Genomic DNA, 11,903 nt, shown 5'->3' with positions numbered 1-11,903 from the left:
GGACCTGTACCCAGGATTCAAATGCCCCACAACCGACACTTATAGCTATTTTATTTTCGTATCTGAAATTAGTTCTCTATTGCCACCGACAGCATCCCAGGTAAAAATTAACTAAACAAATTTAAGAATAATTGTGTTTGCACACGTATAATCATTTTTTTACTAAATTCGGGAAATTTTATATTTTATAAAACTCTTAGCACAATGAAAGAAGTGAATTGTGTTTTAAACAAATCGAATTGCAGCAATGTCAAATATTTTGATTTGGGCATTGTCATACTGGAGAGGACTGTTGACAATCACCGTCAATTCAATATTTCATCCTACAACTTTTTCTTTTTGGAAATACTTTATCATTAAAAAAATATAATAAAATCAAATCCATATATTTATACAAGAAAATGTAAAATTGATTACAATTTTAACTGTTGCGGAGTAATTTTTTAAATAATAGTAGTAGTTATTATTGTATTTTATTTTTTAAAGTTCACTGATAAAAAAAATTCTATAAAGTGCACTGCTTTAAAGGAGTAAAAAATGAATTCTTGCAAACGTACAAAATGGATTTTCTATCCAAATCAATTTCAGTTTAAGAGAATAATTTACTTTAAACTTACTTTACCGCTATAACTTCAGTTGAATCACTAGTCATTAAGAGCACAGTGAAAAAATATATTTTGGGTGTTTAAATTATTTTGATGTTACATATGATATAATAATTTTTACTATTTTTTATTGGAGTGGGAGAATTTAATTTAGGTTCTTAAATTTTATTTAAACAAAATAAAATCTTTATGTTCTCTCAAATGGTATAAAAAAATAAAAGTTTTTGAATATGAATTTTTGAGTTCAAGAATTCCATTAAATAATACTCTAAGGTTGCTTTCCCTAATTAATGTTTATTTTGATCTTTGAGTTTTTTAAAATATTTAAAAAAGTTAACTGAAGTTGTTAACTTTTATAGGTAAATGGTGTCTCTTAAGTACATTTTAATTAATAAATTTAAATAAATTTTTTATTGCAAAATAAAAATTACACGATTAATATTTTTTTATATTGTTGTATGATTTATATAATAAATATTTTTATATTTTAGTTGATTAATTAAAAAATTTAGGACACCGAATTTTATTAAAAAACGAAAATGGAGAGAGAAAATGTAGAAGGAGTATGTGATCAAAACCAATTCCCACCGATTTTTATAGGTAAATGGTGTCCCCATGTCAGAGCGCTTTATTCCCAACCGCAATCAACGGCCTCCGCCGAAAATGAGATAAAATATTAAAATCTCTCTTTCACACACTCACACTCTCTCTCCATGAACTTTTTCTCAGTCTTTAATTTTTTATTTTTTTTACTAGTACTTTTTTAAAAGTTTCAATCAGCATAAAAAAATGGAGTGACAAACGATTTTGACACGTCATACGTAAGTCAAAGAGGCAAGTTTCCGGAATGACTGAGTTCAGCGACAATTCCCACCGTTGAGTGCCCGTTGTCCAACGTTTTAGTATATGCCAAGAAAGTTTTTTTCTTGAATATTGATTTTCATTTCTTTTTCTAACTAATACGCGGATGAAGATATAATGTCACACAAAATTATTTTAATTTAATTAATAATATACAATTATGTAAAATACTTCACAAGGAAGGAAAATTTTCTCATGTATTGTCTCTTTCCTTTTTTTTTATGCATGGCATTACTATTAGATATGAGTTAATGATCGTGCAATTACTATAAATACTAAATACTACCGTTCAATTAGCTTTATCAGTTATCAATTGAGTTAAAAGATAGACATGGGCATCGTTCAACTTTTTTTTAAAAAAATAATCACTCACTTTTATTAATCTTACCAAACAGGGATTTACATACGATCTTCAATGAGGCCGCACGTTGCTTGCATTCTCAAGGTCAGTAAAAGAACAAATTTGAAACAACTTTAAAGGGTTTGTACATAGTACTCCATGACTTCATAAATCAGACAAAGAGATCCTTCCTTGTTTTGCTAGAGGAAAAATTCACTGTTGGTTCATACCCTAACATCGTGTCCCCAAATTTAAGTCTAGAGTATTTTCTTTCTTTATCTTTTGTTGAGTGCGTTAGGTCACCTTTTGGAAATTTTGGCACTTGCTCCTGACTTTACACAATACGATATAGACAAAACATCTTTTTTTTTCTCCTTCTAAGTATAGCTGCCTTCCACATTCCCAAGTTGTCTTACACTGACTTCAATTGGGAGCTTACAGAAATTAGAGATCGTCAAAAGTCAAAATTTCAAGTTGCGCTTGGCAACTATATGATCAAGGTGAAGAGTCTAGGTTAGCTAGTTGGCCAATCAATTGCGTTAACATTACACTTGGTAGACCAATTTCTGTTGGAAATCCTTTCAAAGTGAAATTTGATTTTGCAAACTAAATTCATAACGGATATATATGCTGCCAAACATCATGTACTAATCCTACCTCCAAAGAGCTGATATTGACATGATGCATCGTAAATTCGTAACAGTATGAATTTATTATACTCGCAAGACGTCCAACATGAGTGACAACTTAGCAAATTGTTGAATTTGATTCCTATATTTATAAACGTGGTTTTTGCGACGTATATGAATTTAATCAGTGGAGCGTAGCCAGAATTTTCTCTCTTGTTGACAGATTGATTATGTGAGCAACTCCCTCGATTCTAAAATAACTTATATTTGAGATATTTTTATACAGACCAGTAAAACAAGTATTTTAAGAAAATTAATATTTATTAAGGGATAATTTTATCAAAATATTTTTGTTTTCTCTCTTAATTTCAATAAATATATTGTTAAGTATTCTAAAATAACATTATTTATCATAAGATAAATTTGTAATGGATATTTTAATATCTTGTGTTGAAAAATGAGAATATCAATCAATTTATTTTCTTTTTAAAAGCTTAAACATTAATTATTTTGACACGGAAGACGTATGTTTTATGCATCCTTAACTTAAAGTTTTGAAATCAATTCAGGAAAACAATTTAACCTTCTAGTCCTAAACAACGTACCCTCTATCATTATTAAGCTCTGCCCCGGACTACCATTATGCTTAACAACACTATTATCACCACTTTGTAGTTTATGGATCGAGTTGTTTTCTTTATAGGTTTCGATCAGTTTGAGTTATATTTTGGGTCAACTTAGCCTTCAAAAAAAAAAAATTGGGACAACTGATAGAGGGTTATGGTTTTCAATCAGTTTGATCACATGTCTTATATTTTTTTTAAAATAATTATATATTAATAATATTTTTTTATACTTAATAGATAACATTCTATATAATATTATATTATATTTATATTATTTTTTAAAAATATATTGTAAAATATACTTTAACTATAGTTTTATAATTTAACTGCATGTATATAATGCTAAGATTGATATATTTATTTGAGCCGACTCAATATGCTATGTAATATGTTCCATATTTACTATATATTATTGAACTAGATTTAAATTTAAATAAATAAGTTTATTAAAAATTTATGTCAAGCAAAGACAATGATGAATTCATTTCAACCTGTCTCATGTAAACAGTTAACCATGGGTTCAGCATAAAAGTTAAAAGTGTGGTGGGCCTTTCCCCTCATGCGGATATTATCAGCGTGGGAACAAACAACTTTTTGAAGATTTACAAACTACCAAACTATAATCACTATTATTCTCTATTTTATATTAAGGAAGTAAGTAGTTACATCAAGTTTCATGAAAAATTATTTTCCTTTCACTAAAATAACATTATTTGACAAAGATATTCTTATCATAAATGTTTTTTTTCATTACATTGCTTCATAAATGATTAACTACACTTTGCAATTATAATTGTATACTATTTACTAGTACAATTATTTGTATCGCCAAATTAGGATATTATGAAAAAATAAATTAATACTTTATTTATATTTACAAATAATTTAAAACCGAAAAATATTGGAAAATGACACAAAATCAAACCAAAACAATAAGAAAGAAAACTTATAAATAATATAATAAAAGAATAATTTTAATTTTTTATAATATTTTTACATATTATATAAGAATAATTATTTGAAAAAATAATTTATATTATTTTTTTAAGAATTAAAATACAATTAGGTTCATGAAATATATAAATTCTTTGGACCCAGCAAAGGTAAGAAATTGTAAAGAAGCACGGACCCATCAAGATCTTAAATCGATATAGAGACAATAGTGATAGAAGTTGGGAGCTTTTATGGGGACAATGGGTCCATTTATCCCCTCACCTTCGTTTTAAATTTCTGGAGATATTTGAAAAAGTAGAATGTGAGATATAAATGAAGTTCTATCCTTGATACAATCTCTTCTGCTTTTTTTCCCTACATTTCCTAAAGTTCTAATTTTTTTTTTCCTGAATATTTTATTTTATAAAATCCCTATTTTTTGTATATTAATATTAATGCAATATCTTCGAAACATACAAAAATGACTGTTATACAAAATATGAAGTATATATAAATTAATATATCACCGTGAGTTATTTTAAATAACTCGGGCTCGTATTTTTTAAGTATATGAATTTGGATTTAATGTCAAAATTTATTTATATGAAAAAATTATTATAAGTGATTTGTATCTTGAAAAGTAATAATACCATATTTTATAATATATAGTTGTTCTTAACACACTTTGCATTAAAAATTACAAAACTACTGGTAAGACTCGTTAAATAAAGAGTGAAGCTTACGTGATTTTGTAATTTCTAAATATTTTAATTAATAATAAAATATGTTTAAAAGACTATGTTAAAAAATGTGTAGTAAAAAACAATTCCTTGTATATTGGTTAGACTACAATGGATTTATGTCATTTTATTTAAATATCACCATATGTGCCTCTAAAATACTTTCACTCTCAAACATTCCAATATTCATTTTCTTGTGCCTTTGCTGCTCTGGTTCTCGTGGATGTTGTTGTTCTCATTCCTTCATTCATTGTTTGCTTTGTTGCTTCCATTGCAATGTTGTTATCGTTCAGGAACAGGTTTGGTCTCACTGTCATTACTATTTGTTGTCGTCTCCACATGCTTTTTGTAGTGTTTGTTACTTGTATTTGTTGGCTCTCTGTTTTCTTTCCATGTAGTTCTGTAAATTGGTAAATGTGTTGTTCTATGGATTGTTAAACAATTATGTCAACATGTAGTTTTGTGATATGGTAAATGTATTGTGAATTGTTTGTGAAATTAGATTGCTAGATACTTGTTATTATCAGGTACATAAGTACATTGCTGTTCCAATACATTTTTTTAAAAAAAAACCTTTTTCGTCGGTTTGACTTGTAATGTAAGCATTGTTGAAATTGGTTAATTCTACATAGTTAGTGTAAAAAATAATACATTATAAACTAATAAAAAGTTATAGAAAATATGATTTTTTAAGGTAATCACATCATATATATATAATAATATATAATTAGATACTAATGTAAAATTTAGTGTTAGTAGATGTACTATTTTTTTCATTTGTAAAAGAATTTTACATCCCCTGTTTTTTTTTTTTTTTGCTATATAGAAATTCCCATCTTTGTCTATTTTTTAATTTTTTTTTTTTTGTTGAATTCCATATTTGTCTGTTTGATCCTTATGTAGTGCGCATAAAATAAATTTGTATTCGTGTCTGCCTCTGCTACTTACATTAAATAGAATTTTCTTTTATTCTTTATTCTATTTTGGGTCTGAATGCTGGACCATTTTTTTTTTGTTGAAAAAATGCTGGACCAGTTAGTAAGAGTTACGTGCATAATGTTCCCCTCCATTATTGTAAGTGACGATAAGTTGCTCCGTCGTTTTTCAATTTGTTTAATACGATTATTATTACCTTAATGTTAGTACTATGATCGAAATATGTATGGCAATTGATTAAAAATTAATACAAAAAGCAGACAATAAAAAGCAGAAAATTAACTAAAGTGGCATGTTGTAATTGCATTTTTTTATAGTAAACTTTCGGTGAGTTTTATCCTAACTTTAGTGAATATTTAATGAACAAACTACGGAAGATATTTACGTGTTTTTTTAAAATGTTAGTCATAAAATACATCAAATTAATTAATTTGTTGTATGTAAAATTTTTAAAAAATTAAAATGTTAAGAGTGCAAATTGTAATTAAGCATATCTAATACTTCAAATTATTAGATATAATAACTTGAATGTTTCGGGCTATGTCTTCCAAATCTTAAGAAAAACCAATACTAAAATAATCACTGTGGATGAACCTGAAGCTGCTTATATGTAATTTAGTCTGAGCTCTAGTTCATTTAACTTGTAGTCCGTGAGAGTTCGAATTTGGTGTTATTTAATTATTTAAATGGATTAGCTTGTTGAGGTTGTGAATTAAATGGATTTGGTTGACGAACTTATAGATCAATTCGTTTAATTTACACATTATACTTGTTAAACTAATAAATTAATTAATTGAACAATTAAACATGAATAATTATTTCAACAAAAATTCAAACTTAATTCGTTCATGTTGTGAGAAATTAAAGTATTCGTTCTGCTAAATTGAATCCCGTTGGGTCACTTTTGGATACCTGCTACTTAGCTTTTATTGTTTGGAGTATAGCATACCATGACCATAAAAGATTAGGATCCTGTGAGATATTCTAACTTGGTTGTAGTAGGAGGAATCAATCTCCAAAATCCTAACGTCCAAAGGTCCCCACTAACCGTAATAAATTTCAGGAATCAAGCTTCAACTTCGCCCTGGAATTCCTCCATCTTCGTTATGTACTAGTACCATTTTTCATCTGTGCAAAAACAGTATTAGTTGACTCACAAACAATTCATTTGTTAATGCCAAACGGTTATGGCCAATTCAGACAAGGCCAATTGATTGATGGAGGTTTTATACTGTTTTTTATTTTTAGGTTATTGTACTATCAATAATTGTTTAGAAATCAATTCATGCTGCCTATTAAAACTATACAAAGGTTAAATTTAATACTTAATCATTTTTAACTTTTTCATCCCTAATTATAATGAGATTGACGGAGTACTTATTACCCTGCATTTTAACTATGTATGATAAATACCGTAAAAAAATATAAATAAATGAATAAAAAAAACATTGACTGACCATAGAACTATAAATAATTTAAAATACTACTCGACACAATCATTTATAATACATTACAAATATTACAATAAACTTTTGGAATAATAAATTATAAACTTCAATGCCTATGCGAAAATGGTGCACTTTTTATGCCACAGTTCAGTCCATGAAGCTTGGTATATGTTGGTTCGATGATATCTTAATTAGTAACTTGTACTTCATGCTGTCACGAAGAGTCGTAAATTTTGGATATCGTATTTACTTCTTACATATTAAAAAAAAAAACTTGTGACTGAAGTGTGGCAGAAAAAAAGATAAATGTTTTTCTAAATTTATATTTGAACGTTAATTTAAATATATGTTTATTCTTTATAAAATAACAAGTTTTTTTTTATTCTTATTTTCTTTTTGGTTTTCATTTTTCTAGAATTTCAAATTATTATTTTTAATCTCTATAAAATGAACAAATTTTGATTTTAGTCCTGCTAAAATATATTTTTTAGTTTTCACCCCTAAAAAATCTAAAATCATTATATTTGGATCTTATGGGTAAAAGGGTTTTATTATCTACTAGATTAAGAAGTAAAAGTTGAGTTAAACAAGTACAGCAGGCAAAGCAAGCTCAATTTTGGGTGGTTTGCCAAAAACGGTAAACAAGAAAATGATTTACCTTGGAATTAGGTGCTAATGATCTAGGGAAATGTATTAATGACACACTAATATTAGTTCATGTCTTCATACTATGTTAGGCTGTTTGCTCATTCTCATTAATATAAATTTACGTTGAGAGTGTACAACTCAGTCTTAATTTGATCAAAATTTTCATAGAAAATTGTTGCATAAAGTCATACAAAGTATTTTAATTTATTTTTTCTCAACTCAATAAAATTTAATTTTCTATTTTAATTAAATTAAAATCATTGGTTAAGAAGAAGACAGTGTTACACACTCCAAAATATTTAGAAAACTTGTTTCTTTGTAATTGGTATCTGATTGTCCTATTTCCTGAATTCCAAATCTAAGTATAGATTCTATATATAGTTCCTATAACATGAATCAAAATTTGAACCCGATCGAGTGTTGTTCTTGTATATATGCTATCTCTCAAATCAAAGAACATGTTATAGCTATGGAAAGAAGTACACTTAGAAAAAAAGAAAAAAAAAAACAGTGATGGGTTCTTTGAAGAGTTAGACATATAGGTGCAAGTGATATGCTCTATCTCTTTGTAATCATTGGTTACATTACATTTATTTTTTTTATTAATTAGGAAGGATTGGATTCCGTCGGCGGACTTATAGCCGTAAGCAAAATGTAATGTAACCAATGAACATGCTGGCTTGTTTTTATTAAGAGTCGAATTTTGTATGGAAATAACTTTTTTTTGTCAGATTTTATTTATCATTTATCAAAGTAAGGATGGAGGATTAAAAAAAAAAATACGATAAGAATGTCTCTTTTGATGGTAGCCGTCAGGTAAAGCGCAATTAACGTTAAAGGGTGGGGCAGAGCTGTGAGATGGAGGCGATCAAGGGTGATTTGTGGGTCCCGCCACGTGCCCCTTCGTCCCCCTCCCCCATGCTCCACCTCAACTCTAGCTAACACATTCACTGCATAAAATATCTTGTTTTTTTTTTTTGCTAAACAAACTATGTACAATTTGTTGAGAGTGTTAGGTAATTCATAAATACAATTTTATTCCGTTTGTTCATGTGAATTTTTATATCTCGTGAAAATGAAAACCACGTGTTGTTTTAATTTTCAGAATTTTTTTTATTTTTTATTTTCCCAGATTTCTTGAGTTTGTCTCAACAGTAAAGTCGGCCTTAATACTTTTCTTAAATATAATTGATTTGGATTATTAAAATACGTACTCTGGAATTGTATAAAAACAATGGTATTAACATAAAGTAAAATTTAGCAACCTTGTATTCATGAGTTCAAAAGAGCCTTGTTATCTGGTGCCTGGTGGGGAACATTTTGGTACGAATAATTCTCTTTACAAAACAGGTGTTTCACTTTAGAGTTTGGTGGACTTAAATTGTAAATTTTACACGGTTAATTAATTAAAATTTTAAAAAAATCTAATATTAATTTTTTTTTTTTTACCGTTCATAAGACGAATTTTCACATTTTTTATATCATTTATGATTCTTTTTGGTTTTAACATAACTTGTGTAGTTTGCATATAAATAAATTTATTGAGATAAGTTTTACTTTTCAAATTAAAAAGAATTATATTCCAAAATCAAAATTAATAATTATTCCAAAAAAAATCATTTTGGCTCACTTTAAAATTATAAGAGATTAAATTAAACTTTTTTACCTCCAAAATATTATTCAAAGTCGCACTTACCAATTACCATGTGATAATACTAAGTCACGCCATGTAAATTGCCCGCCATCTTTTGAAACATATCCTTTATCTCTTTACAGTTTTGTCATTCTTTTATCTCCAACCTGATTATACACTTAAAAATACATTTTCCTTTACTAGAAAAATACTAAAACAAACAAATTAAGTGAAAAAATGGAAAATTTTGCAAACTCAATATCTATATGCAGTAAAATAGTTCAGAAAATAATATGTTAAATCAAATGATATCTAAAAAATCTCTAAAACTAAAAAATAACTAATAAAATTTGGAAAAAAATATTTTTAGAAAACAGAAATATTTTATTTTTAATAATACCGTTCTATTATTTCCTTATGTTTTTACCAATTTGTCTATGTACATCTTGGTGCATAATCTTTGGAACATGGCTTAAAACTTAAAGACATCTTTACTACAATTTCCTTATAAAATATTAAAATCTGTACCATCTGACCTATAGAGGGAAAAGCCTAGAATTGCTTTAACGTTCTAGAGTCGTGTAGCCCAATCCAGCCCACTTGAAGCTGAATTGAGTTTATATATATATTTTATTACCATCATGTGAAATAGGATGAATTTCTATTAAATATTGACGTTAAAATATTTTAAACTAGTATATATAATTTACTCTACCAAAAAATATATACACATATAAATTAAACTCTAAACTTTATATCACTCCCACACAAGTGAATCTTCATCTAAAAATTCAACAGTGAAGCAATGTTTCTGTAACGAACAAAATTGCATCAATTGGGTGCTCCTTTCCTTGCAATTGTTTGATATTCTGGGGCCGTGTGTGTGATTTCCCTCAAAAGCATCCAGACACATAACACACAACCTCCATGGTTCTGCCGCAATTTTAGACCCGCCTTCCACTTTAATAAGTCAAATGGGCTTGCTTGAGTGTTTTCCTCCTTCTCCGATTCAGGGAATGACGAGCCCATCATTTTGTTGCTACACCCATCATAATATATATTATTAGATTAAAATTAATTATAATAAAATCAAAAAATATATTAGTAGATTTATATTAACAATATCTTTTTTATATATATAAATTTTTATTAAACATATTATTTTTATTTACAATTTATATATATACATATATAAATTAATTATTAGATTAAAATTAATTGTCACAAAATTTATTATATAAATTTACATGTGTATTAAATATATGTTAAAAGTTTTAATGCTATATATAATAATATTAATTATTTTATAATATAATTAACTTATTAATTTAATTAATTAAAACCTCATATTAATAACACAAAACTCACAATTGAATCCTTATATGAACTCACAATCTATATTTCATGCAAATTACATATACTGTGTCGGGTGTACCAACAAAACAAAACAATGGTGCGCGTAGCAATTTCCTCCACGTGATTTTCTAGTCACTGTCAACGAGTACAAAATAACGCAGGGGATGTGAAAATATATTGGGAATAAAGCCCAAGTGAGGAAACGGGGGTTCAACAAAAAAAAGAAGAAGAAGATAATTTACAATTTTGGTTTTTCTTTTAATTTTTTATTTGTGATTTTAATCTTTTTTATTTTTTCCGCAATTTGAATCCCACATTTTACAAATTTCACAATTTGGGTCCAATTTTCAATGTTATATATATTTTATTTCTTTTATTTTGATCCAATTGAATTTGAATTAACGTATTTTTTAAGGTATTATCAAAAAATAATTTAATAAATTAAAATATAAAAAATAAAATTATGCAACATTAAAAATTAGATTAAAATTGTGAGTTTTCTAAGATGTGAAATCTAAAATCATAAAAAAATAGAGATCAAAATCATGAATAAAAAATTAAAGTGAGCCAAAAATATACTTTAGCAAAAAATAAAATGAAGTGCTGGGTATTTTGCAAAGGAATATGGGATGCTTATGCCTGTGGTCCATTTGAGTTGGAAATAACCAACAACGTTCAACACAGCACAGGTAATAGATAGATTCGTTAAACATGTCAAATATTTAGTTTTTGAACAATATGAAAAAAAATTATTGAAAGAGAAAAAAACTATTTTGATGATTTTCATATTTTGAACAAAATTAATCTTTGATATTAATTGGAGAATATCTTTTGTAAGAAAAAAAAAACAAGAGAATAAGAGTTGTGATCAATAGGAACCTACACGCAAATGTGGCCCAACTAGGAGAAAAATAAATGAAAAGTGGGAGAGTTTTTTTTTTTTTTATTCAGAGGAGGCCTTAAAAGCCCAACACAACAAACTAATTAGGCAGTTGCTTGGGGCACCTAGCAACGTGGGTGAAAGGACAAAAATGTCCTTCACCCTTTAATATAAAAGCAATACAGTGACTCGTTCGTACGAGTCACTGTACATTTCTGAAATTTATTCTTCTTCCTCCCTCAAGAGAACGCGTCTTCTTCTTCCTCTG

Source organism: Glycine max, chromosome 8 (assembly GCF_000004515.6).
Source record: "Glycine max cultivar Williams 82 chromosome 8, Glycine_max_v4.0, whole genome shotgun sequence".
NCBI classification, from domain to species: Eukaryota; Viridiplantae; Streptophyta; class Magnoliopsida; order Fabales; family Fabaceae; genus Glycine; species Glycine max.
The sequence above is the reverse complement of the archived record's forward strand: the minus strand, read 5'-3'. Positions refer to the sequence as shown.